Genomic DNA, 26,815 nt, shown 5'->3' on the forward strand with positions numbered 1-26,815 from the left:
AATGAAGGAACGTCAGAGGCAGTCTGTGTGGTGGACAGGGTTGGGCAACAAAAGGGTAGGTGATCAGAGAGAGACTGAGGGCGAATGGGCCAGGTGGTGGAGAGCAGATTTTATTTTGCCCTTGTGGAGGTTTTGTTACTAAGAGGCAGAGGTGGTATTACTCAAACTGGACAAGCATGATCTGGGGATGAGAACCATGCGGGTTGTATGCCACATTCACTTCTGCTCTATAACCGATGGACTCAGGTCCATTCAAGATTCTATTGTAAGGGGGTGGGGTGAAGCCATTCAGGATTTCATGGGGACAAGGACACCCATATGAAGCAAAGGCAGTTCTGGAGCAGAAAAACAGAGGCTTTGACTGATGGTTGGTCAGAGTACAGGAAGATGCAAGACAGAAAGGGGTACTTGGAGGAGTTAAGAGTGGACTGACAGTCAGAGGGATAGCGGTGATATATTGAAGTAAAATTATGCCCCAGTGAGAGTCAGTGTGTGTGGGACCCGTACCCCAGTGAGAGTCAGTATGTGTGGGACCCGTACCCCAGTGAGAGTCAGTGTGTGTGGAACCCGTATCCCAGTGAGAGTCAGTGTGTGTGGAACCCGTACCCCAGTGAGAGTCAGTGTGTGTGGGACCCGTACCCCAGTGAGAGTCAGTGTGTGTGGAACCCGTACCCCAGTGAGAGTCAGTGTGTGTGAAACCCGTACCCCAGTGAGAGTCAGTGTGTGTGGGACCCGTACCCCAGTGAGAGTCAGTGTGTGTGGAACCCGTACCCCAGTGAGAGTCAGTGTGTGTGAAACCCGTACCCCAGTGAGAGTCAGTGTGTGTGGGACCCGTACCCCAGTGAGAGTCAGTGTGTGTGGAACCCGTACCCCAGTGAGAGTCAGTGTGTGTGGGACCCGTACCCCAGTGAGAGTCAGTGTGTGTGGGACCCGTACCCCAGTGAGAGTCAGTGTGTGTGGGACCCGTACCCCAGTGAGAGTCAGTGTGTGTGGGACCCGTACCCCAGTGAGAGTCAGTGTGTGTGGGACCCGTACCCCAGTGAGAGTCAGTGTGTGTGGGACCCGTACACCAGTGAGAGTCAGTGTGTGTGGGACCCGTACACCAGTGAGAGTCAGTGTGTGTGGGACCCGTACCCCAGTGAGAGTCAGTGTGTGTGGGACCCGCACCCCAGTGAGAGTCAGTGTGTGTGGGACCCGTACCCCAGTGAGAGTCAGTGTGTGTGGGACCCGTACCCCAGTGAGAGTCAGTGTGTGTGGGACCCGTACCCCAGTGAGAGTCAGTATGTGTGGGACCCGTACCCCAGTGAGAGTCAGTGTGTGTGGGACCCGTACCCCAGTGAGAGTCAGTGTGTGTGGGACCCGTACCCCAGTGAGAGTCAGTGTGTGTGGGACCCGTACCCCAGTGAGAGTCAGTGTGTGTGGGACCCGTACCCCAGTGAGAGTCAGTGTGTGTGGGACCCGTACCCCAGTGAGAGTCAGTGTGTGTGGGACCCGTACCCCAGTGAGAGTCAGTGTGTGTGGAACCCGTACCGCAGTGAGAGTCAGTGTGTGTGGAACCCGTACCACAGTGAGAGTCAGTGTGTGTGGAACCCGTACCGCAGTGAGAGTCAGTGTGTGTGGAACCCGTACCACAGTGAGAGTCAGTGTCTTCAGAGCAGGAAGAATATTTGCATGGTAAAAAAATTCAACAGAAAAACACAAAATTAAAGAAAAACATGTAGGGGTAAAATGACTTGATTTATGAGTGAATATTTAAACTTATAATAAGTAATGGAGGGGAAGCAACAGTGATCATGACATTTCAAATTAGTTCAACGGCAGCACTCTCACCTGAACCAAAAGGCTGTTAGTTAAAGCACCTCTCCAAGATTGGAGATAGTATCTGGGCTGACATTTCAGTCAAGTACTGGGATAGTGCTATATTGTCAGAGCTTTCATCCTTTGGTTGGGATGGTAAACCGAGGCCATGTTTGCCTTCTGTTGCACGTTAAAAATCCTACGTCCTATTTGAAAAGATGGTCCTGGCCCTCTCTCAACCAACACCAAAAGTAGCTCATTTGCCCATTTTGTTTCTGGGATCTTTCAATGTTCAAAATGGCTACATAACAATCACTGCAATTCACTGCCGTGAGACATTTCTGAGATAAGATGTCATTTTTTTTTGTAAATAACATGAGTAGCAGGTCTTACTGTCGGTGCTGCCAGCAGTAACATCACTCCACAAGTGGTCGCCCGCTTTCTTGTGTAATCAGATATCACACCTGCAAGGATTCCACCTGGATAGAGAAATACAGCAGCACAAACATCAGACGGTCAACAGTCACCATGCAGTGCTATCCCGCACAGATCTCAGCTTACAAACGCACATTTATGGGACACTATCACTTGAGCTGTCGCAATTCAGCACACTCCAGGTATTGCACATGTAGTGTATTTGACTGCAATGAGATGTAATATCGACAACTGTAGCATGCAAAGCAACAGAGGGGAAAATTGGAATTAATTCTTGCTAGGTTACAGCAATCTAGCTGACACTAAAGTGGAAAACCTTTTAAACTGACTCATACTGAAGCTCTATCTGAAGAAACAGCTGTAGATATGTTTTTTGCTATTTAGGTATTTACTTTGTTGGTGTTTATATGCCCATTCCTGTTTAACATTGTTTGCTGCGACTGTTGGTGTTTACACACAAAGGGCAATGGTCGACAGGTATTTTTATACTGCAAGGTTGTTTCCGATAAGGGCATGATTGAAAATTGGCCGTGTGGTTGATAGTGAGGAGAAAAGCTGCAGACTGCAGGAAGCTATCAATGGTCTGGTCAGGTGGAATTTAATCTGGAGAAGTGTGAGATGGGGAGAGCAAAGAAGGTAATGGAATACATAACAAATGGTAGTATACTGAGAAGCATAGAGGAACAAAGGGACCTTGGAGTGCATGTCCACAGATCCTTGAAGGTAGCAGGGCAGGCAGTTTAGGTGATTATGAAGGCAAACAGATACTTTCCTTTATTAACCGAGGCATAGAATATAAGAGCAGGGATGTCAGAGAGAGTGAAGGTTAGAGGAATCAGTGCTGGGGACCAACAGGCAAAAGCAGGGAGTCAGCAAGAGCACTCTTCTTTTGGGCCTCCTTATCTCGAGAGACAATGGATGCGCGCCTGGAGGTGGTCAGTGGTTTGTGAAGCAGCGCCTGGAGTGGCTATAAAGGCCAATTCTGGAGTGACAGGCTCTTCCACAGGTGCTGCAGAGAAATTTGTTTGTTGGGGCTGTTGCACAGTTGGCTCTCCCCTTGCGCCTCTGTCTTTTTTCCTGCCAACTACTAAGTCTCTTCGACTCGCCACAATTTAGCCCTGTCTTTATGGCTGCCCGCCAGCTCTGGCGAATGCTGGCAACTGACTCCCACGACTTGTGATCAATGTCACACGATTTCATGTCGCGTTTGCAGACGTCTTTATAACGGAGACATGGACGGCCGGTGGGTCTGATACCAGTGGCGAGCTCGCTGTACAATGTGTCTTTGGGGATCCTGCCATCTTCCATGCGGCTCACATGGCCAAGCCATCTCAAGCGCCGCTGACTCAGTAGTGTGTATAAGCTGGGGGTGTTGGCCGCTTCAAGGACTTCTGTGTTGGAGATATAGTCCTGCCACCTGATGCCAAGTATTCTCCGAAGGCAGCGAAGATGGAATGAATTGAGACGTCGCTCTTGGCTGGCATACGTTGTCCAGGCCTCGCTGCCATAGAGCAAGGTACTGAGGACACAGGCCTGATACACTCGGACTTTTGTGTTCCGTGTCAGTGCGCCATTTTCCCACACTCTCTTGGCCAGTCTGGACATAGCAGTGGAAGCCTTACCCATGCGCTTGTTGATTTCTGCATCTAGAGACAGGTTACTGGTGATAGTTGAGCCTAGGTAGGTGAACTCTTGAACCACTTCCAGAGCGTGGTCGCCAATATTGATGGATGGAGCATTTCTGACATCCTGCCCCATGATGTTCGTTTTCTTGAGGCTGATGGTTAGGCCAAATTCATTGCAGGCAGACGCAAACCTGTCGATGAGACTCTGCAGGCACTCTTCAGTGTGAGATGTTAAAGCAGCATCGTCAGCAAAGAGGAGTTCTCTGATGAGGACTTTCCGTACTTTGGACTTCGCTCTTAGACGGGCAAGGTTGAACAACCTGCCCCCTGATCTTGTGTGGAGGAAAATTCCTTCTTCAGAGGATTTGAACGCATGTGAAAGCAGCAGGGAGAAGAAAATCCCAAAAAGTGTGGGTGCGAGAACACAGCCCTGTTTCACACCACTCAGGATAGGAAAGGGCTCTGATGAGGAGCCACCATGTTGAATTGTGCCTTTCATATTGTCATGGAATGAGGTGATGATACTTAGTAGCTTTGGTGGACATCCGATCTTTTCTAGTAGTCTGAAGAGACCACGTCTGCTGACGAGGTCAAAGGCTTTGGTGAGATCAATGAAAGCAATGTAGAGGGGCATCTGTTGTTCACGGCATTTCTCCTGTATCTGACGAAGGGAGAACAGCATGTCAATAGTCGATCTCTCTGCACGAAAGCCACACTGTGCCTCAGGGTAGACGTGGAGCCTGTTCAGAGCGACTCGAGCAAAGACTTTCCCCACTATGCTGAGCAGGGAGATTCCACGGTAGTTGTTGCAGTCACCGCGGTCACCTTTGTTTTTATAGAGGGTGATGATGTTGGCATCGCGCATGTCCTGGGGTACTGCTCCCTCGTCCCAGCACAGGCATAGCAGTTCATGTAGTGCTGAGAGTATAGCAGGCTTGGCACTCTTGATTATTTCAGGGGTAATGCTGTCCTTCCCAGGGGCTTTTCCGCTGGCTAGGGAATCAATGGCATCACTGAGTTCCGATTTGGTTGGCTGTATGTCCAGCTCATCCATGACTGGTAGAGGCTGGGCTGCATTGAGGGCAGTCTCAGTGACAGCATTCTCCCTGGAGTACAGTTCTAGGTAGTGCTCAACCCAGCGGTCCATCTGTTTGCGTTGGTCAGTGATTATGTCCCCCGATTTAGATTTGAGGGGGGTGATCTTCTTGATGGTTGGCCCAAGAGCTCTCTTCATGCCATCATACATTCCTCTGATGTTTCCGGTGTCTGAGGCCAGCTGAATATGACTGCATAGGTGTTGCCAGTAGTCGTTTGCGCAACGCCTAGCTGTTCTTTGTGCAGTACTTCTGGCTGCTTTAAGTGCTGCGGATGTTAAATCGCTGGGGGCTTTCTTGTAGTTCAAAAGTGCAATGCGCTTAGCGGCTATGACAGGTTCCAGCTCTTCATTATGAGATTGAAACCAGTCTGCATTTCTCTTCGCACTTTTGCCGTAGGTGGTCAAAGCTGACTCATAGATGGCGTCTCTGATGTGGGCCCACTTGGTCTCAGCATCCCCTGTGGGAGTGTTTTGAAGGGCTGTTACAAGTGAATTTAGAAATTTTTGTAACAGCTGTGGGTGAGAAATTCTGCTCGTGTTGATGCGCGGGTGGCCCTTCTGCTTGGAATGATGCAACTTCTTTGGTCTGAGTCTAACCTTGCTGCACACCAGGGAGTGGTCGGTGTCGCAGTCCGCACTGTGGAAGCTGCGTGTGATTTGAACACTGTTTAAGGCGGCTCGCCTTGTGACAATGAGGTCTAGCTGGTGCCAACGACGTGATCTTGGGTGCCTCCATGAAACCTGGTGACAGGGTTTAGTGTGAAAGAACGAGTTGGTGATGCAGAGGTTATGATAGGTACACAACTCAAGCAGTCTCTGCCCGTTCTCATTCATCCTTCCAACGCCATAGCGCCCAAGGCAGGAGGGCCATGAGTCATGGTCGGCCCCAACCCTGGCATTAAAGTCCCCCAGCAGGAATAGGTGTTCGGTGTTGGGGATGCTGCTAATGATGTTATGGAGTTGTTCATAGAACTGGTCTTTAGCTTCAGGTGTGGAACAGAGTCAGCAAGAGCACTACAAGAACAAATCAATAAAAAAAAATCAAGGATGACAGCACAGGACAGAAGGTATGTGATCGGTTGTTCCGAAAGCCTGGTGGTCAGGAGCCCGAACCTGAAGGAGTTCAGGGTCGGAGCAGTAGAACAAGTGAGTATCAGGGACCAAAATTTAAAGAAAAACTAAGTGACGTCAGCACAAGGGGAGGTGCTGATTGGTGGGTAGCTGTTTTTTTTAAAGATGTTTCTAATAAACCTGTAGTTTATTTCTGTTAAGCTCAGTTAGTCCAATAAATAGAGTCATGGCAAGGCACCTCTGTCCCGTGGAATCTACATCCTGTGCAATGTGGGAACTCCAAGGCACTTCTTGCATCCTGGACCACCACATGTGCAGGAAGTGTTGGGAGTGGCTAGAGCTCCGGGTTTCGGAGCTTCAACAGCAGCTGGCATCACTGCAGTGGAATAGCTAGGCTGAGGGTTTCATGGATAACATGCAGCTTAAGGACGTACAGGTAGAAAGGGTGATTGTCAGGCAGTCAAGAAGGACCAGGAAGGTAATGCAGGGGGCCCATGAGTACATATGGCTCTCTAGCCAGTATTCATTTCTGAATACTGAGGAGAGCACCAGTTCCTCTGGGGACGGAATATAAAAAGTTCAGAAGGGAAATGAGAAAGGAAATCAGATAGGCAAAGACAGAGTATGAGAAGAGACTGGCAGCTAACATAAAAGGGAACCAAAAGTCTTCGACAGGCATATAAATAGTAAAAAAAAAGGAGTGGCGGGACCAATTAAGGACCAAAAGGGGGATTTATGCAGGAGGGCAGAGGACATGGCTGAGTTACGAAATGAGTACTTTGCATCCGTCTTTACCAAGGAAGCAGTTGCTGCCAAAGTCATTGTTAAAGAGAAGGTACTTCAGACACTGGATGGGCTAAAATAGAAAAGTTGGCTGTACTTAAAGTTGATAAAACCTGAACAGGTGAGGTGAGAGTGACTGCCCTTGACATCAAGGCAGCATTTGACCGAGTATGGCACCAAGGAGCCCTAGCAAAACTGAGGTCAATGGGAATCAGGGGGAAAACCCTCCGCTGGTTGGAGTCATAGCGAGCATAGAGGTGGTTGTGGTTGTTGGAGGTCAATCATCTGAGCTCCAGGACATCACTGCAGGAGTTTCTCAGAGTAGTGTCCTAGGCCCAACTATCTTCAACTGCTTCATCAATGACCTTCCTTCAATTATAAGGTCAGGTGTGGGGATGCTCACTGATGATTGCACAATGTTCAGCACCAATCACGACTCTCAAATACCGCAGCAGCTCATGTAGAGATGCAGCAAGACCTGGACAATATCCAGTCTTGGACTGATAAGTGGCAAATAACATTGGTGCCACACATGTGCCAGGCAATGACCATCTCCAACAACAGAGAATCTAACCATCTCCCCTTGACATTCAATGGTATTACCATCACTGAATTCTCCACCATCAACATCCTGGGGGCTTACCATTAACCTGAAACTGAACTAAACCAGCCATATAAGTACCGTGGCTACAAGAGCTGGTCAGAGGCTGGTGGGAATTCTGCAGGGAGTAACTCACCTCCTGTCTTCCCAGTGCCTGTCCACCATCTACAAGGCACAAGTCAGGAGTGTGATGGAATATTCTCCATTTGCCTGGATTGCTGCAGCTCCAACAACACTCGAGAAGCTCAACACCATCCAGGACAAAGCAGCCCACTTGATTGGCAGCTCACCATCACCTTCTCAACAGATTGTTTGCCTTGGAGAAGAGAAGGCTGAGGGGAGGTTTACTAGAGGTATTCAAAATCATGAGGGATCTGGACACAGTGGATAGGAAAAACTGTTCCCACTTGTGAAAAGATTGAGAATGAGAGGGCACAGATTTAAAGTGATTGGCAAAAGTGACATGAGGAAAAACTTCACATAGCGAGTGTTTAAGGTCTCGAATGCACTGCCTGCAAGTTTGGTGGAGGCAGTTTCAATAGAGGCATTCAAAAGGGAATTAGACTGTTATCTGAAAAGGAAGAATGTGTAGTGTTATGGGGAGAAGGTGGAAGAATAGCATTACGCGAAATGTTCATTCGGAGAGCCGGTGCAGACACTATGGGCTGAATGGCCTCAGATATTTGTGGAGCCTCCTCCTGCGTTAATTGTTTAATTGTCCACGAACATTCATGACTGGATGTGCTAGGACTGCAGAGCTTAGATCTGATCTGTCGGTTGTGGGATTGCTTAGTTCTGTCTATTGCGTGCTGCTTCCACTGTTTGGCATACATGTGGTCCTATGTTTGGCTTCACCAGGTTGATACCTCATTTTTAAGCATGCTCTCCTGCACTCCTTAATGAACATCAGTTACATGGACAGGTTACAGAAGCTGGGTTTGTTCTTAGAGGGGAGAATTTTGAGAGGAGATTGATAGAGCTGTTCAAAATCATGAGCAATCTGGACAGAGTAGATCGAGAGAAACTGTTCCCACTGGTGCAAGGGTCGAGAACCAGAAGACACTGATTTAAGTTAATTGGCAAAAGAACCAATAGCAGCATGAAAATTTTTTTTACACAGTGCGTGTTTAGGATCTGGAATGCACTGCCTGAGAGTGTGGTGGAGGCAGGTTCAGTGAGTGTTTAGGATCTGGAATGCACTGCCCGAGAGTGTGGTGGAGGCAGGTTCAGTGAGTGTTCAGGATCTGGAATGCACTGCCTGATAGTGTGGTGGGAGGCAGGTTCAGTGAGTGTTCAGGATCTGGAATACACTGTCTGAGAGAGTGTGGTGGAGGCAGGTTCAGTGAGTGTTTAGGATCTGGAATGCACTGTCTGAGTGTGTGATGGAGGCAGGTTCAGTGAGTGTTTAGGATGTGGAATGCACTGTCTGAGAGTGTGGTGTAGGCAGGTTCAGTGAGTGTTTAGGATCTGGAATGCACTGTCAGAGAGTGTGGTGGTAGCAGGTTCAGTGAGTGTTTAGGATCTGGAATGCACTGCCTGAGAGTGTGGTGGAAGCAGGTTCAGTGAGTGTTTAGGATCTGGAATGCACTGTCTGAGAGTGTGGTGGAGGCAGGTTCAGTGAGTGTTTAGGATCTGGAATGCACTGCCTGAGAGTGTGGTGGAGGCAGGTTCAGTGAGTGTTTAGGATCTGGAATGCACTGTCTGAGAGTGTGGTGGAGGCGGGTTCAGTGTGTGTTTAGGATCTGGAATGCACTGTCTGAGAGTGTGGTGGAGGCAGGTTCAGTGAGGTTTTAGGATCTGGAATGCACTGCCTGAGAGTGTGGTGGAGGCAGGTTCAGTGAGTGTTTAAGATCTGGAATGCACTGTCTGAGAGTGTGGTGGAGGCAGGTTCAGTGAGTGGTTAGGATCTGGAATGCACTGTCTGAGAGTGTGGTGGAGGCAGGTTCAGTGAGTGTTCAGGATGTGGAATGCACTGTCTGAGAGAGTGTGGTGGAGGCAGGTTCAGTGAGTGTTTAGGATCTGGAATGCACTGCCTGAGAGTGCGGTGGAGACAGATTCAGTGAGTGGTTAGGATCTGGAATGCACTGTCTCAGAGAGTGTGGTGGAGGCAGGTTCAGTGAGTGTTCAGGATGTGGAATGCACTGTCTGAGAGTGTGGTGGAGGCAGGTTCAGTGAGTGTTTAGGATCTGGAATGCACTGCCTGAGAGTGTGGTGGAGACAGATTCAGTGAGTGATTAGGATCTGGAATGCACTGTCTCAGAGAGTGTGGTGGAGGCAGGTTCAGTGAGTGTTTAGGATCTGGAATGCACTGCCCGAGAGTGTGGTGGAGGCAGGTTCAGTGAGTGTTTAGGATCTGGAATGCACTGTCTGAGTGTGTGGTGGAGGCAGGTTCAGTGAGTGTTTAGGATGTGGAATGCACTGTCTGAGAGTGTGGTGTAGGCAGGTTCAGTGAGTGTTTAGGATCTGGAATGCACTGTCTGAGTGTGTGGTGGAGGCAGGTTCAGTGAGTGTTTAGGATCTGGAATGCACTGTCTGAGTGTGTGGTGGAGGCAGGTTCAGTGAGTGTTTAGGATGTGGAATGCACTGTGAGTGTGTGGTGGAGGCAGGTTCAATTGGGGCTTTCTAAAGTGGATTGGATAAGCACCTGAAGAGAAAAATTTTTACAGGGAAAGGGCAGAGGTTAGCTGATTTGCTCTTGCAGAGAGGTGGCATGGACACAATGGGCCGAAGGGCCTCCTTCTGTGCTATAACCATTCTATGATTCTATACTAGAACTGTATAAAACACTAGTTAGGCTACAGCTAGAGTACTGTGTATAGCTCCGGTCACTGTATTACAGGAAGGATGTGATCACACTGGAGAGGGTACAGAGGAGATTGTCAGGAATGGAGAATTTTAGCTATGAGGAAAGTTTGGATAGGCTGGGGTTGTTTTCTTTGGAACAGAGGAGACTGAGGGGAGATTTAATCAAGGTGTATAAAATTATGAGGGACCTAAACAGAATGGATATGAAGGGACTTATTAGCAGAGAGGTCAAGAAACAGAGGGTTTAGATTTGAAGTTATTGGTCGAAAAATTAGAGGAGATTTGAGGAGAAATGTTTTCACCCAGAAGGTGGTGGGGCTCTGGAACTCACTGCCCAAAAGGCTGGAAGAGACAGAAACCCTCATCGTATTCAAAACAATACTTGCATATGCACTTGGAATGCCGTAACATACAGGGCTGCTACAGACCAAGAGCTGCAAAGCAGGATTAGGCTGGAAAGCTCTTTTTTGACGGGCAAGAGATGGGCCAAATGGTCTCCTTTGATACCGTAAATTTTCCATGTTTCAACGTGACTCCTGTTTAACATTGTTTGATGCAACTCTGTTGGTGATTACCCACAAACTCCTGATTCTACCTACAAATCTCCTTTGCTAATATGATCTGACAAAGCAATTCTGGGTGGCGAGATGGCAAAAGGCATCTATGCATACACAGAGAGAAAGGACGAAAGAAAATGACTAAGAGACAGGAAGGTAAAAAAAGAACGCAAAGGAAAAGGTAAATGTAATAATAAAGGAAAATGAGTAAGAGTGTGTACGAGAGACAGGTAGCATAAGAGGGAATGCATAGACTGAAAGAAAGGAAAAAGAAAGATTCGGGAAAGAAAAGAAAAGAAAATGTGAGCAAGTGAAAAAAGTAAAAGAAAGGGGGTAGAGCAGGAGAAAAGACATGAAGTGGAAAAGGAAAGAGAAGAGAGAAAGGGCATGGCAGGAAGAGGGCAAAACACTAGTTGAGGGATTCCGTTCCCATTGAGACCAGGTGCGGGATTCAGTTTCCATGGAGACCAGGTGAGGGATGAACCCCACCCCATCAAATCCCTATGATTAATAGTTATCTCAATGCAGAACACACCAAGATTACTGAAACCTTCCACATATAAACAATAACTCTGGTTATGTGACCAGTTTCCTGAAGACATATGGTCTCTTTCCTTCATCAAACATTATAAAGAAATAAAGTAATTTGGCAGACTCGTACCTATGATTCCACCTACGTCAAACAGTGTTGAAAGATCTCCAGCCTTTTTGGCATCAAAGTGCTCTGGAAAAAGAAAATGAATTAAATTGGAAAGCAGATAAATATTCAAATTCAAGGTAAATGCAGACTTCTCAATGCCATCTGCCAAATCATGTAATAAGGGAATGCCATTTTCAGGCGTGGTTTATAATCAACTGATTTTTAAAAATGTTTTTATTTTATTTAGAGATACAGCACTGAAACAGGCCCTTCTGCCCACCGAGTCTGTGACGACCAACAACCACCCATTTATACTAATCCTACATTAATCCCATGTTCCCTATCACATCCCCACCATTCTCCTACCACCTACCTACACTAGGGGCAATTTATAATGGCCAATTTACCTATCAACCTGCAAGTCTTTGGCTGTGGGAAGAAACCGGAGCACCCGGAGGAAACCCACACTGTCACAGGGAGAACTTGCAAACTCCACGCAGGCAGTACCCAGAACTGAATGCAGGTCGCTGGAGCTGTGCGGCTGCGGTGCTAACCACTGCGCCGCCCCTTTATTTTGTCCAATAAAGGTTGAACTGGTCCTGGTGCTGCACCATTTTTTCATTCATTCGTGGGAAGTAGGCATCGCTGGCAAGGCCAACATTTATTACCCTTTTGTTTATTCTTTCATGGGATGTGGGTGTCACAGGTAAGGTCAGCATTTATTGTCCATCCCTAAATGCCCTTGATAACTGAGCAACTTGCACGGCCATTTCAGAGGCAGTTAAGAATCAACCACATTGCTGTGGGTCTGGAGTCACATGTAGGCCAGACCGGGTAAGGACAGCAGATTTCCTTCCCGAAAGGACATTAGTGAACCAGATGGGTTTTTACGACAACCAATGATAGTTTCATGGCACCATTACTGAGACTAGCTTTCAATTCCAGATATTTTTTATTAATTGAAATTAAATTCTACCAGCTGCCATGGTGGGATTTGCAGTGATGTCGCCAGGGCATTAGCCTGAGTCTCTAGATTACTGGTTCAATGGCATTACCACTACACCATCACTAGTTGAAAAACTGAGATTTGTTGGGCCACTTCATAGGGCAGTTAGGAACCAACCACATTGGTATGGGACTGGAGGCACATACAGGTGCCCCTCTAAATTTTCTTTGCTGTGTGCAGTCCGCACGGTAACTTGAAATTTCTTTGCAACATGTGTGGTATCCTAAAGGAGGCAATTCATGAGCAGCCTGTGGCTTCCTGTGCAGCCGCACACTTGCGCACTTTTCAGAAAATATTGCACATAGGCAAGACCTGATAAGGACTGCAGGTTTCCTTTCCTAAAGAACATGAGTGAACGAGCTGGGTTCTTCTAACAGTTGCATGTCACTTTTAGTGATCACAGTTTTTATTGTCTAGATTCCTAAAAATATATTAAACTAAATTCAAATTCTCAAATTGCAATGGTGGGATATGAACTCTCTAGATTACTAGACCAGGAACATAAGTGGTACACTGGCACACACCCTTAAAAAGGGCAAGTTGCTGCTGCTGCATTATAATGGGTACGATGATGCCACTTCCGGTGCTGTACAATTCATTAGAGGAAGAGCTGCATTTTTAACCAACATCAAGCACATCAGCAACCTTCCACAACAACGCTTCCGATATGTCTTCCTTTTTCCTCAACCGAGCATTCCCCCCTAATGTGGTTGACAGGGCCCTCAACCATGTCCGACCCATTTCCCACACTTCTGTCCTCACCCTTTCGCTCATTCCCAGAACCGTGATGGGTTCCCCTTGTCCTCACTTTCCACCCCACCAGTCTTCACATCTAAAGGATCATCCTCCACCATTTCGACCACCTCTTGTATGATGCCTCCACAAAACACATCTTCCCCTCCCCATCAGCATTCCAAAGGGATCATTCCCTGCCAGCATTCCGAAGGGATCGTTCCCTCTGCGATACCTTGGTCCACCCGATACTTTGGTCCCTTCCAACAGCACCATCCCATGCAATCGCAGGAGGTCTAATATCTGCCCATTTACCTCCTCACTCCTCACTATCCAAGGTCCCAATCACTCCTTTCAGGTGAAGTAGTGATTTGCTTGTACTTCTTTCAATGTAGTATACTGCGTTCGCTGCTCACAATGCGGTCTCCTCTACATTGAGGAGACCAAATGTAGATTGGGTGACCGCTTTGCGAAACACCTCCGCTCAGTCCAAAAGCATGAGCCCAAGCTTCCGGTCACTTGCCATTTCAACACCCCACCCTGCTCTCAAGCCAACATTTGTGTCTTTGGCCTGCTGCAGTGTTCCAGTGAACATCAACACAAGCTCAGGGAGCAGCACCTGATCTTCCGATCAGGTACACTGCAGCCTTGCAGACTGAACATTAATTTGAATAATTTCAGAGTATGACTAGCCTTATTGTCTTTTTAAATTAAAAAAAAAATGTTTTTAAGCATGTGCCTATATTCATGTTGTGCTTTTGGACACAGCTGCTCATTATTCTGCCATTAGTACTCTCTCTGGACTAATGCTTTGTCTTTCACCACAAGCATTAACACACTCTTTGCCAAGACAGCTTTGTTAGTTAACTGCTCCTGCCCTCTGCCCTATTGCACGCCTTCCCTTTTGTTCTCTTCCCCACCGCCAACCCCCCTTCACTTGCTTAAAACCTAATACTTTTCTAACCTTTGCCAGTTGTGATAAAAGATGCTGTCTGACCTGATAAGTATTTCCAGCACTTACAGTTTTTATTACAGATTTCCAGCACCTGCAGTATTTTGCTTTTGTTTTAGTGATTAATTCACTGCCACTTCTTTTCCAGGAATGCCTACCTTGAAGTTCTGCTCCTCTCTCCAACAGGATTTCAGTTTGTCTCTTTTACCTTGTTTACATTCATTGCTTTCTGTTTCCTTCCTGGTGTTTGATAAAGTGTCTACCAAAAAACATTTTCACAGCCACATCCCCTTCCTCAGCCACTGTCTCCAGCTCTGACTTATTCCACATGAAGTCCAACTGAAGTTTCACCCTCTATATTTTGAATCCACCCAAGATTACAGGTATCTGAACCGGAGACAGAGCGAGAGAGACAGAGCGAGAGAGAGCGAGCAAGCGAGCGAGAGAGAGAGAGAGAGAGGAGCAGAGAGAGAGATAGGAGCACGGCGGGAGCGGAGGTTTAAAAAGCATGGCAAAAACCTAGAGTCGCAGACCTGAGACAGAGGAGCAGGGCGGGAGCGGAGAGAGAGAGAGGAGAAAGGCAGGAGCAGACAGAGAGGAGCACGGCGGGAGCAGAAAGAGAGCGAAACAGGAGCACGGCGGGAGCAGAGAGAGCACGGCGGGAGCGGAGAGAGAGAGAGACAGGTGCATGAAAGAGAGCAGCACGTCAGGAGGGGAGGTTTATGAAGTGTGCCAAAAGCCCAGAGTCGGAGTCCAGAGACAGAGCGAGAGAGAGAAGCATGGCAGGAGCGGAGAGAGAGATGAGAAAGGCAGGAGCAGACAGAGAGGAGCACGGCGGGAGCAGAAAGAGAGCGAAACAGGAGCACGGCGGGAGCGGAGAGAGAGAGAGGAGCACGGCGGGAGCGGAGAGAGAGAGAGGAGCACGGCGGGAGCGGAGAGAGAGAGAGGAGCACGGCGGGAGCGGAGAGAGAGAGAGGAGCACGGCGGGAGCGGAGAGAGAGAGAGAGGAGCACGGCGGGAGCGGAGAGAGAGAGAGGAGCACGGCGGGAGCGGAGAGAGAGAGAGAGAGAGGAGCACGGCGGGAGCGGAGAGAGAGAGAGGAGCACGGCGGGAGCGGAGAGAGAGAGAGGGGCACGGCGGGAGCGGAGAGAGAGAGAGGGGCACGGCGGGAGCGGAGAGAGAGAGAGGGGCACTGCGGGAGCGGAGAGAGATAGAGGAGCACGGCGGGAGCGGAGAGAGAGAGAGGAGCACGGCGAGTGCGGGGAGAGAGAGAGGAGCATGGCGGGAGCGGGGAGAGAGGAGCACGGCGGGAGCGGAGAGAGAGAGGATCACGGCGAGAGCGGAAAGAGAGAGAGAGGAGCACGGCGGGAGGGGAGGGAGAGAGAGAGAGGAGAATGACAGGAGCAGAAAGAGAGTAGCACGTCAGGAGGGGAGGTTTATGAAGTGTGCCAAAATCCCAGAGACGGAGACCAGAGACAGAGCGAGAGAGAGAAGAGAATGGTAGGAATGGAGAGAGACGAGCACAGCAGGAGCGGAGGGAGAGAGAGAGTGAGAATGACAGGAGCAGAAAGAGAGGAGCACGGCAGGAGGGGAGGTTTATGAAGTGTGCCAAAAGCCCAGAGTCGGAGACCAGAGACAGAGCGAGAGAGAGACAGAGCAAGGAGCACGGCAGGAGCGGAGAGAGAGATGAGAATACAGGAGTAGACAGAGAGGGGGGCACGGCGGGAGCGGAGAGAGAGGGGGGCACGGCGGGAGCGGAGAGAGAGGGGGGCACGGCGGGAGCGGAGAGAGAGGGGGGCACGGCGGGAGCGGAGAGAGAGGGGGGCACGGCGGGAGCGGAGAGAGAGGGGGGCACGGCGGGAGCGGAGAGAGAGGGGGGCACGGCGGGAGCGGAGAGAGAGGGGGGCACGGCGGGAGCGGAGAGAGAGGGGGGCACGGCGGGAGCGGAGAGAGAGGGGGGCACGGCGGGAGCGGAGAGAGAGGGGGGCACGGCGGGAGCGGAGAGAGAGGGGGGCACGGCGGGAGCGGAGAGAGAGGGGGGCACGGCGGGAGCGGAGAGAGAGGGGGGCACGGCGGGAGCGGAGAGAGAGGGGGGCACGGCGGGAGCGGAGAGAGAGGGGGGCACGGCGGGAGCGGAGAGAGAGGGGGGCACGGCGGGAGCGGAGAGAGAGGGGGGCACGGCGGGAGCGGAGAGAGAGGGGGGCACGGCGGGAGCGGAGAGAGAGGGGGGCACGGCGGGAGCGGAGAGAGAGGGGGGCACGGCGGGAGCGGAGAGAGAGGGGGGCACGGCGGGAGCGGAGAGAGAGGGGGGCACGGCGGGAGCGGAGAGAGAGGGGGGCACGGCGGGGGCGGAGAGAGAGGGGGGCACGGCGGGGGCGGAGAGAGAGGGGGGCACGGCGGGGGCGGAGAGAGAGGGGGGCACGGCGGGGGCGGAGAGAGAGGGGGGCACGGCGGGGGCGGAGAGAGAGGGGGGCACGGCGGGGGCGGAGAGAGAGGGGGGCACGGCGGGGGCGGAGAGAGAGGGGGGCACGGCGGGGGCGGAGAGAGAGGGGGGCACGGCGGGGGCGGAGAGAGAGGGGGGCACGGCGGGGGCGGAGAGAGAGGGGGGCACGGCGGGGGCGGAGAGAGAGGGGGGCACGGCGGGGGCGGAGAGAGAGGGGGGCACGGCGGGGGCGGAGAGAGAGGGGGGCACGGCGGGGGCGGAGAGAGAGGGGGGCACGGCGGGGGCGGAGAGAGAGGGGGGCACGGCGGGGGCGGAGAGAGAGGGGGGCACGGCGGGAGCGGAGAGAGAGGGGGGCACGGCGGGAGCGGAGAGAGAGGGGGGCACGGCGGGAGCGGAGAGAGAGGGGGGCACGGCGGGAGCGGAGAGAGAGGGGAGCACGGCGGGAGCGGAGAGAGAGGGGAGCACGGCGGGAGCGGAGAGAGAGGGGAGCACGGCGGGAGCGGAGAGAGAGGGGAGCACGGCGGGAGCGGAGAGAGAGGGGAGCACGGCGGGAGCGGAGAGAGAGGGGAGCACGGCGGGAGCGGAGAGAGAGGGGAGCACGGCGGGAGCGGAGAGAGAGGGGAGCACGGCGGGAGCGGAGAGAGAGGGGAGCACGGCGGGAGCGGAGAGAGAGGGGAGCACGGCGGGAGCGGAGAGAGAGGGGAGCACGGCGGGAGCGGAGAGAGAGGGGAGCACGGCGGGAGCGGAGAGAGAGGGGAGCACGGCGGGAGCGGAGAGAGAGGGGAGCACGGCGGGAGCGGAGAGAGAGGGGAGCACGGCGGGAGCGGAGAGAGAGGGGAGCACGGCGGGAGCGGAGAGAGAGGGGAGCACGGCGGGAGCGGAGAGAGAGGGGAGCACGGCGGGAGCGGAGAGAGAGGGGAGCACGGCGGGAGCGGAGAGAGAGGGGAGCACGGCGGGAGCGGAGAGAGAGGGGAGCACGGCGGGAGCGGAGAGAGAGGGGAGCACGGCGGGAGCGGAGAGAGAGGGGAGCACGGCGGGAGCGGAGAGAGAGGGGAGCACGGCGGGAGCGGAGAGAGAGGGGAGCACGGCGGGAGCGGAGAGAGAGGGGAGCACGGCGGGAGCGGAGAGAGAGGGGAGCACGGCGGGAGCGGAGAGAGAGGGGAGCACGGCGGGAGCGGAGAGAGAGGGGAGCACGGCGGGAGCGGAGAGAGAGGGGAGCACGGCGGGAGCGGAGAGAGAGGGGAGCACGGCGGGAGCGGAGAGAGAGGGGAGCACGGCGGGAGCGGAGAGAGAGGGGAGCACGGCGGGAGCGGAGAGAGAGGGGAGCACGGCGGGAGCGGAGAGAGAGGGGAGCACGGCGGGAGCGGAGAGAGAGGGGAGCACGGCGGGAGCGGAGAGAGAGGGGAGCACGGCGGGAGCGGAGAGAGAGGGGAGCACGGCGGGAGCGGAGAGAGAGGGGAGCACGGCGGGAGCGGAGAGAGAGGGGAGCACGGCGGGAGCGGAGAGAGAGGGGAGCACGGCGGGAGCGGAGAGAGAGGGGAGCACGGCGGGAGCGGAGAGAGAGGGGAGCACGGCGGGAGCGGAGAGAGAGGGGAGCACGGCGGGAGCGGAGAGAGAGGGGAGCACGGCGGGAGCGGAGAGAGAGGGGAGCACGGCGGGAGCGGAGAGAGAGGGGAGCACGGCGGGAGCGGAGAGAGAGGGGAGCACGGCGGGAGCGGAGAGAGAGGGGAGCACGGCGGGAGCGGAGAGAGAGGGGAGCACGGCGGGAGCGGAGAGAGAGGGGAGCACGGCGGGAGCGGAGAGAGAGGGGAGCACGGCGGGAGCGGAGAGAGAGGGGAGCACGGCGGGAGCGGAGAGAGAGGGGAGCACGGCGGGAGCGGAGAGAGAGGGGAGCACGGCGGGAGCGGAGAGAGAGGGGAGCACGGCGGGAGCGGAGAGAGAGGGGAGCACGGCGGGAGCGGAGAGAGAGGGGAGCACGGCGGGAGCGGAGAGAGAGGGGAGCACGGCGGGAGCGGAGAGAGAGGGGAGCACGGCGGGAGCGGAGAGAGAGGGGAGCACGGCGGGAGCGGAGAGAGAGGGGAGCACGGCGGGAGCGGAGAGAGAGGGGAGCACGGCGGGAGCGGAGAGAGAGGGGAGCACGGCGGGAGCGGAGAGAGAGGGGAGCACGGCGGGAGCGGAGAGAGAGGGGAGCACGGCGGGAGCGGAGAGAGAGGGGAGCACGGCGGGAGCGGAGAGAGAGGGGAGCACGGCGGGAGCGGAGAGAGAGGGGAGCACGGCGGGAGCGGAGAGAGAGGGGAGCACGGCGGGAGCGGAGAGAGAGGGGAGCACGGCGGGAGCGGAGAGAGAGGGGAGCACGGCGGGAGCGGAGAGAGAGGGGAGCACGGCGGGAGCGGAGAGAGAGGGGAGCACGGCGGGAGCGGAGAGAGAGGGGAGCACGGCGGGAGCGGAGAGAGAGGGGAGCACGGCGGGAGCGGAGAGAGAGGGGAGCACGGCGGGAGCGGAGAGAGAGGGGAGCACGGCGGGAGCGGAGAGAGAGGGGAGCACGGCGGGAGCGGAGAGAGAGGGGAGCACGGCGGGAGCGGAGAGAGAGGGGAGCACGGCGGGAGCGGAGAGAGAGGGGAGCACGGCGGGAGCGGAGAGAGAGGGGAGCACGGCGGGAGCGGAGAGAGAGGGGAGCACGGCGGGAGCGGAGAGAGAGGGGAGCACGGCGGGAGCGGAGAGAGAGGGGAGCACGGCGGGAGCGGAGAGAGAGGGGAGCACGGCGGGAGCGGAGAGAGAGGGGAGCACGGCGGGAGCGGAGAGAGAGGGGAGCACGGCGGGAGCGGAGAGAGAGGGGAGCACGGCGGGAGCGGAGAGAGAGGGGAGCACGGCGGGAGCGGAGAGAGAGGGGAGCACGGCGGGAGCGGAGAGAGAGGGGAGCACGGCGGGAGCGGAGAGAGAGGGGAGCACGGCGGGAGCGGAGAGAGAGGGGAGCACGGCGGGAGCGGAGAGAGAGGGGAGCACGGCGGGAGCGGAGAGAGAGGGGAGCACGGCGGGAGCGGAGAGAGAGGGGAGCACGGCGGGAGCGGAGAGAGAGGGGAGCACGGCGGGAGCGGAGAGAGAGGGGAGCACGGCGGGAGCGGAGAGAGAGGGGAGCACGGCGGGAGCGGAGAGAGAGGGGAGCACGGCGGGAGCGGAGAGAGAGGGGAGCACGGCGGGAGCGGAGAGAGAGGGGAGCACGGCGGGAGCGGAGAGAGAGGGGAGCACGGCGGGAGCGGAGAGAGAGGGGAGCACGGCGGGAGCGGAGAGAGAGGGGAGCACGGCGGGAGCGGAGAGAGAGGGGAGCACGGCGGGAGCGGAGAGAGAGGGGAGCACGGCGGGAGCGGAGAGAGAGGGGAGCACGGCGGGAGCGGAGAGAGAGGGGAGCACGGCGGGAGCGGAGAGAGAGGGGAGCACGGCGGGAGCGGAGAGAGAGGGGAGCACGGCGGGAGCGGAGAGAGAGGGGAGCACGGCGGGAGCGGAGAGAGAGGGGAGCACGGCGGGAGCGGAGAGAGAGGGGAGCACGGCGGGAGCGGAGAGAGAGGGGAGCACGGCGGGAGCGGAGAGAGAGGGGAGCACGGCGGGAGCGGAGAGAGAGGGGAGCACGGCGGGAGCGGAGAGAGAGGGGAGCACGGCGGGAGCGGAGAGAGAGGGGAGCACGGCGGGAGCGGAGAGAGAGGGGAGCACGGCGGGAGCGGAGAGAGAGGGGAGCACGGCGGGAGCGGAGAGAGAGGGGAGCACGGCGGGAGCGGAGAGAGAGGGGAGCACGGCGGGAGCGGAGAGAGAGGGGAGCACGGCGGGAGCGGAGAGAGAGGGGAGCACGGCGGGAGCGGAGAGAGAGGGGAGCACGGCGGGAGCGGAGAGAGAGGGGAGCACGGCGGGAGCGGAGAGAGAGGGGAGCACGGCGGGAGCGGAGAGAGAGGGGAGCACGGCGGGAGCGGAGAGAGAGGGGAGCACGGCGGGAGCGGAGAGAGAGGGGAGCACGGCGGGAGCGGAGAGAGAGGGGAGCACGGCGGGAGCGGAGAGAGAGGGGAGCACGGCGGGAGCGGAGAGAGAGGGGAGCACGGCGGGAGCGGAGAGAGAGGGGAGCACGGCGGGAGCGGAGAGAGAGGGGAGCACGGCGGGAGCAGAGAGAGAGAGAGGAGCACGGCGGGAGCGGAGAGAGAGAGGGGAGCACGGCGGGAGCGGAGAGAGAGAGGGGAGCACGGCGGGAGCGGACAGAGAGGGGAGCACGGCGGGAGCGGAGAGAGAGGGGAGCACGGCGGGAGCGGAGAGAGAGAGAGAGGAGCACGGCGGGAGCGGAGAGAGAGAGAGGAGCACGGCGGGAGCGGAGAGAGCGATAGGAGCACGGCGGGAGCGGAGAGAGAGAGAGGAGCACGGCGGGAGCGGAGAGAGAGAGAGGAGCACGGCGGGAGCGGAACGGAGACAGCGAGAGGAGCACGGCGGGAGCGGAGCGGAGAGAGCGAGAGGAGCACGGCGGGAGCGGAGCAGAGAGAGCGAGAGGAGCACGGCGGGAGCGGAGCGGAGAGAGCGAGAGGAGCACGGCGGGAGCGGAGCGGAGAGAGAGTGGAGCACGGCGGGAGCGGAGAGAGAGAGAGTGGAGCACGGCGGGAGCGGAGAGAGAGAGAGTGGAGCACGGCGGGAGCGGAGAGAGAGAGAGTGGAGCACGGCGGGAGCGGAGAGAGAGAGAGTGGAGCACGGCGGGAGAGGAGAGAGAGAGAGTGGAGCACGGCGGGAGCGGAGAGAGAGAGAGTGGAGCACGGCGGGAGCGGAGAGAGAGGGGAGCACGGCGGGAGCGGAGAGAGAGGGGAGCACGGCGGGAGCGGAGAGAGAGAGAGGAGCACGGCGGGAGCGGAGAGAGAGAGGGGGAGCACGGCGGGAGCGGAGAGAGAGAGGGGAGCACGGCGGGAGCGGAGAGAGAGAGAGGAGCACGGCGGGAGCGGAGAGAGAGAGGGGAGCACGGCGGGAGCGGAGAGAGAGAGGGGAGCACGGCGGGAGCGGACAGAGAGGGGAGCACGGCGGGAGCGGAGAGAGAGGGGAGCACGGCGGGAGCGGAGAGAGAGAGAGAGGAGCACGGCGGGAGCGGAGAGAGAGAGAGGAGCACGGCGGGAGCGGAGAGAGCGATAGGAGCACGGCGGGAGCGGAGAGAGAGAGAGGAGCACGGCGGGAGCGGAGAGAGAGAGAGGAGCACGGCGGGAGCGGAACGGAGACAGCGAGAGGAGCACGGCGGGAGCGGAGCGGAGAGAGCGAGAGGAGCACGGCGGGAGCGGAGCAGAGAGAGCGAGAGGAGCACGGCGGGAGCGGAGCGGAGAGAGCGAGAGGAGCACGGCGGGAGCGGAGCGGAGAGAGAGTGGAGCACGGCGGGAGCGGAGAGAGAGAGAGTGGAGCACGGCGGGAGCGGAGAGAGAGAGAGTGGAGCACGGCGGGAGCGGAGAGAGAGAGAGTGGAGCACGGCGGGAGCGGAGAGAGAGAGAGTGGAGCACGGCGGGAGAGGAGAGAGAGAGAGTGGAGCACGGCGGGAGCGGAGAGAGAGAGAGTGGAGCACGGCGGGAGCGGAGAGAGAGGGGAGCACGGCGGGAGCGGAGAGAGAGGGGAGCACGGCGGGAGCGGAGAGAGAGAGAGGAGCACGGCGGGAGCGGAGAGAGAGAGGGGAGCACGGCGGGAGCGGAGAGAGAGAGGGGAGCACGGCGGGAGCGGAGAGAGAGAGGGGAGCACGGCGGGAGCGGAGAGAGAGTGGAGTACGGCGGGAGCGGAGAGAGAGTGGAGCACGGCGGGAGCGGAGAGAGAGTGGAGCACGGCGGGAGCGGAGAGAGAGTGGAGCACGGCGGGAGCGGAGAGAGAGTGGAGCACGGCGGGAGCGGAGAGAGAGTGGAGCACGGCGGGAGCGGAGAGAGAGTGGAGCACGGCGGGAGCGGAGAGAGAGTGGAGCACGGCGGGAGCGGAGAGAGAGTGGAGCACGGCGGGAGCGGAGAGAGAGTGGAGCACGGCGGGAGCGGAGAGAGAGTGGAGCACGGCGGGAGCGGAGAGAGAGTGGAGCACGGCGGGAGCGGAGAGAGAGTGGAGCACGGCGGGAGCGGAGAGAGAGTGGAGCACGGCGGGAGCGGAGAGAGAGTGGAGCACGGCGGGAGCGGAGAGAGAGTGGAGCACGGCGGGAGCGGAGAGAGAGTGGAGCACGGCGGGAGCGGAGAGAGAGTGGAGCACGGCGGGAGCGGAGAGAGAGTGGAGCACGGCGGGAGCGGAGAGAGAGTGGAGCACGGCGGGAGCGGAGAGAGAGTGGAGCACGGCGGGAGCGGAGAGAGAGTGGAGCACGGCGGGAGCGGAGAGAGAGTGGAGCACGGCGGGAGCGGAGAGAGAGTGGAGCACGGCGGGAGCGGAGAGAGAGTGGAGCACGGCGGGAGCGGAGAGAGAGTGGAGCACGGCGGGAGCGGAGAGAGAGTGGAGCACGGCGGGAGCGGAGAGAGAGTGGAGCACGGCGGGAGCGGAGAGAGAGTGGAGCACGGCGGGAGCGGAGAGAGAGTGGAGCACGGCGGGAGCGGAGAGAGAGTGGAGCACGGCGGGAGCGGAGAGAGAGTGGAGCACGGCGGGAGCGGAGAGAGAGTGGAGCACGGCGGGAGCGGAGAGAGAGTGGAGCACGGCGGGAGCGGAGAGAGAGTGGAGCACGGCGGGAGCGGAGAGAGGGAGGAGCACGGCGGGAGCGGAGAGAGAGAGAGGAGCACAGCCGGAGCGGAGAGTGAGTGGAACATGGCGGGAGCGGAACGGAGACAGAGAGGAGCATGGCGGGAGCGGAGCGGAGAGAGCAAGAGGAGCACGGCGGCTGCGCAGAGAGAGGGAGGAGCACGGCGGGAGCAGAGATAGAGAGGAGCACGGCGGGAGCAGAGAGACAGGTACAGCGATAATTATGGGCGATTTTAACCTCCATATAGACTGGAAAAATCTGATGGGCAGAGGCAACCTAGATGATGAGTACATAGAATGTTTTCAGGATAATTTCTTGGAACAATATGTTCTGGAGCCAACCAGAGAGCAGGCTATTTTAGACCTGGTATTGTGCAACGAGATAGAATTAATGACCTCATAGTTAAGGCGCCCCATTGTCGCAGCGATCATATGATTCATTTTTACATTCAGTTTGAGGGAGAGGAGAGTGGGTCCAGGCCTAGTATTTTAAACTTAACTAAGGGCAATTATGAGGGCATGAAAGCCGAGCTAGCTAAAGTGAACTGGAAAATCCGGTGAAGGGATAGATCAATAGAGATGCAATGGCAGACATTTAAGGGGATATTTCAGAATACACAGAATAGATACATTTCAATGAGAAAGAAAAATTCCAAGGGTGGGACCCCCCCATCCATGGTTAACTAAAACAGTTCGAGACAGTATCAAACTTGAAGAAAAAGCTTATAATTGCGTAAGGATGGGAGGCAGGTAAGACGATTGGACAGAATATAAAAAACAGCAAAAAATGACCAACAGATTGATAAGGAATCCACACTTAGTGCCATATACTGCCACATGTCCACAATGGACCTCTCTCTCCAGAAACACCGCCTCGCCTTATCTCAAAGCTGTTCTATTCCACAGTTTCATTTCATCCTTTGTCTTATCTGACGCTTTAACAAAAAACTTTTTCTCTTCCTTTCAGGTGAGCTGGCAAGATGGATACAGAACTGGCTCGGTCATAGAAGACAGAGGGTAACAGTGGATGGGTGTTTTTCTGAATGGAGTGATGTGACTAGTGGTGTTCCGCAGGGATCAGTGCTGGGACCTTTGCTGTTTGTAGCATCTTTTAATGATTTGGAGGAAAATGTAGCTGGTCTGATTACTAGGTTTGCGGACAACACAAAGGTTGGTGGAGTTGCGGACAGTGATGAGGATTGTCAGAGGATACAGCAGGATATCGATTGGTTGGAGACTTGGGCGGAGAAATGGCAGATGGAGTTTAATCCGGACAAATGTGAGGTAATGCATTTTGGAAGATCTAATGCAGGTGGGAAGTATACAGTAAATGGCAGAACCCTTAGGAGTATTGACAGGCAGAGAGATCTGGGCGCACAGGTCCACAGGTCACTGAAAGTGGCAACGCAGGTGGATAAGGTAGTCAATAAGGCATACGGCATGCTTGCCTTCATCGGTCGGGGGCATAGAGTATAAAAATTGGCAAGTCATGCTGCAGCTGTACAGAACTTTAGTTAGGCCACACTTGGAATATTGCGTGCAATTCTGGTTGCCACACTACCAGAAGGACGTGGAGGCTTTGGAGAGGGTACAGAAGAGGTTTACCAGGATGTTGCCTCGTCTGGAGGGCATTAGCTATGAGGAGAGGTTGGATAAACTCGGATTGTTTTCACTGGAACGACGGAGGTGGAGAGGCGACATGATAGCGGTTTACAAAGTTCTAAGCGGCATGGACAGAGTGGATAGTCAGAAGCTTTTTCCAGGGTGGAAGAGTCAGTTACTCGGGGACATAGGTTTAAGGTGAGAGGGGCAAAGTTTAGAGGGGATGTGTGAGGCAAGTTCTTTACACAGAGGGTGGTGAGAGCCTGGAACTTGCTGCTGGGGGAAGTGGTGGAAGCAGGTACGATAATGACGTTTAAGAGGCATCTTGACAAATACATGAATAGGATGGGAATAGAGGGGAAGGGGTGAGGGCAGAAGTGCGGGAAATGGGCCGGACACGGTTGAGTCCCCGGAAGTGCAGAAGGTTTTAGTTTAGGCAGGCATCAAGATCGGCGCAGGCTTGGAGGGCCGAATGACCTGTTCCTGTGCTGTCCTGTTCTTTGTTCTCTCACCTTTACGTGGTCCCTCTCTGACACTTCCCTTCCCTTCCTAGACTTCTTAGTCTCTATCTCTGGGGATAGACATTACAAGCCCATCGACTCCCACAGCTAGCTACCTTGAATTCACTTCCTCTCACCCTGTTTCCTGGAAGGACTCCATTCCATTTTCCCAGTTTCTGACACATCTGATGATGCTATCTTCCACAGCAGCGCTTCTGATATGTCTTCCTTTTTCCTCAATCGAGGATTCCCCCCCACTGTGACAGAGCGCTCAACCGTGTCCGGCCCATTTCCCGCACTTTTGCCCTCACCCCTTCCCCTCCCTCCCAGAACCACGACAGGGTTCCCCTTGTCCTCACTTTCCACCCCACCAGCCTTCACATCCAGAGGATCATCCTCCGCCATTTCCACCACCTCTAGTGTGATGCCACTACCAAACGCATCTTCCCTTCCCCTCCCGTCAGCATTCCGAAGGGACCGTTCCCTCCACGACACCCCGACACACCTCCTTCCCACAGCACCTTCCCCTGCAATTGCAGGAAATGTAATACCTGCCCTTCTACCTCCTCTCTCCTCATCACCCAAGGCCCCAAACACTCCTTCCAGGTGAAGCAGTGATTTACTTGTACTTCTTTCAATTTAGTATACAGTATTCACTGCTCACAATGTGGTCTCCTCTACATTGGGGAGACCAAACACAGATTGGGTGACCGCTTTGCAGAACGCCTCTGCTCAGTCCGAAAGCATCAGTCCGAGCTTCCGGTTTCTTGTTATTTCAACTTGTTCTCATGCCCATATTTCTGTCTTTGGCCTGCTGCAGTGTTCCAGGGAGCATCAACACAAGCTCGAGGAGCAGCACCTGATCTTTCGATTAGGCACTCTACAACCTTGTGAACTCAACATTGAGTTCAATAACTTCAGAGCACGACTGGCCTTTTTTTAAATGCTTTTTAAAATTATTTTATTTTTTAACCATGTGCTGGTTTTTCATGTTGTGCTTTTGGACACAGCTGCTCATTATTCTGCCATTAACACTCTCACTGGACTAATGCTTTGTCTTTCACCACAAGCATTAACACGCTCTTTGCCTTTGTCCCATGAAAGCTTTGTTATTTAATCTCTCCTGCCCTCTGCCCTGTCACACACCTTCCCTTTTGTTGTCGTCCTCCGACCCCCTTTCACTTGCTTAAAATCTAATACATTTCTAACCTTTGCTAGTTCTGGTCACAGACCTGAAATGTTAATTCTGTTTCTCTCTCCACAAATGCTGCCTGACCTGCTGAGTATTTCCAGCGCTTTCTGTTTTTATTTCAAATACATCAGTGCATGCCTGTAATAATTCTAACACTAATTCAAGTCACTGCAACCACAGTTGGTGACACTGCTACTTGCCTTTAGTGGCGAGATACATTGGGAGCCAGAAAAGGAATGTGTAACTGACCAGCTTGGCAAAAAGCAGACACAAGGAAAACTCCAC

General features: G+C 55.3%; 1 long non-coding RNA gene across 1 annotated transcript; it reads right to left on the minus strand.

Annotated features, from left to right (window-relative positions):
* Positions 1–2,190: 2,190 nt before the first annotated feature.
* LOC137362857 (uncharacterized) lies at positions 2,191–26,815 on the minus strand. Its single transcript, XR_010972693.1, has 3 exons — positions 26,731–26,815; positions 11,432–11,494; positions 2,191–2,276 (listed from the first exon to the last, which is right to left on the minus strand). It is a non-coding gene; the product is annotated as an uncharacterized lncRNA (long non-coding RNA).

This window comes from Heterodontus francisci, unplaced genomic scaffold (assembly GCF_036365525.1).
Source record: "Heterodontus francisci isolate sHetFra1 unplaced genomic scaffold, sHetFra1.hap1 HAP1_SCAFFOLD_2174, whole genome shotgun sequence".
Classification (NCBI taxonomy): domain Eukaryota; kingdom Metazoa; phylum Chordata; class Chondrichthyes; order Heterodontiformes; family Heterodontidae; genus Heterodontus; species Heterodontus francisci.